We start from the raw sequence: 1,249 nt of genomic DNA, 5'->3' as shown, positions 1-1,249 counted from the left end.
GTTTGATAAAAGATATCAGTGACAGTTATATCCACCTCCTTGTCCTGTGCAGCTAATGAGGCCTACATTTTTGAAAAGGAAACGAGTCACCAACCCAGCATCGGATCATCGAATCATCATATCTTACAGCAGAGACACAGGCGAGTGAAGGAAATGCATATGGAAAATGTTTGCAAATCATATTCGGCCTGCACTGGATTATGTATATTGTTTTTGCACTGTTTTACCGCTTACTTCAACGAACCATTTCCGAGAAACAGTTGAAGGCCGTGGACAGGATAAGGGTTAAAATTTTCAGGTTAAATCCAGGGGAAATGGATTGGTGCGATGTGGAGAAAATGCATCAATTGCATGTCAGATCCATTCACTTTCCTCAAGAAATCTATCAGTGACAAGTCCAGTCTGATCGGCAGTTCAAGAATCCAGTGGAGTCCGAATACAGCATGTATTCACAACCTGATTTTAACATCTTCACAAGGGAAAAGTGAATAGACTTCACTCCAGCAGCAACTCAAGCAAGAAGTTCAAATCTGTAACATCTGGAATAAAAATAAATCTTTGTCCGAGTGAAAATCAGCCTTTTCCTACTTGTTCTAAGAACAACTTCCGAAGTTTTTACTGTCTCTATTTGGAGAACAATATTCTCGAAGGACAGAGAGCCCAATTTATGCATGTCTACTTATCTGTAGCACCTCCGTACGGAAATCTTGGATGAAATGCTTCTGTTAAAAGACTGTTGTTCTCTATTTGAACTTAATTACTTTTTGAACATACTGTCGAGGCCACCATTACATCTCTGAGCGATTTTGCTGCCTCCGCCCAGTTTAGAGTGACAGAGTTCGGCGGGACGATGCGGCTCAGAAATATTTCTTATCTGCTGGACAAATGTAACTTTATTTTCATGATCAACTTGACAGTAATTTGAGTGAATGTCTTCACAGAGCCGCGTTGAGAGAAGGGAAGCCCACAAACATATTTGTTCCCTACAGGAAGAAATGATTCCTGAGAAGCTGAACAATTGGTATTGAGTTATACTTTGTGTCATCCCGAAGCAGCTCACTGTCTGCGCAGCCTCAGAACACTCGCTGCGCGTTTTCCTGTTTGCTGAACAGGCAGGAAGCACCTGGCCTTGTGGCCATGTCTCTGCTCGCATGTTAGTCGCTGCTGCCCTTTAACATTGACGGATTGCAATAGGACTTTCGAACTTGTGTCGGGCAGTGCACTGGGACATGTAAAACTTCAAGTACCT

This window comes from Mustelus asterias, chromosome 30 (assembly GCF_964213995.1).
Source record: "Mustelus asterias chromosome 30, sMusAst1.hap1.1, whole genome shotgun sequence".
Lineage (NCBI taxonomy): Eukaryota > Metazoa > Chordata > Chondrichthyes > Carcharhiniformes > Triakidae > Mustelus > Mustelus asterias.
Note: the sequence above shows the minus strand (reverse complement) of the source record.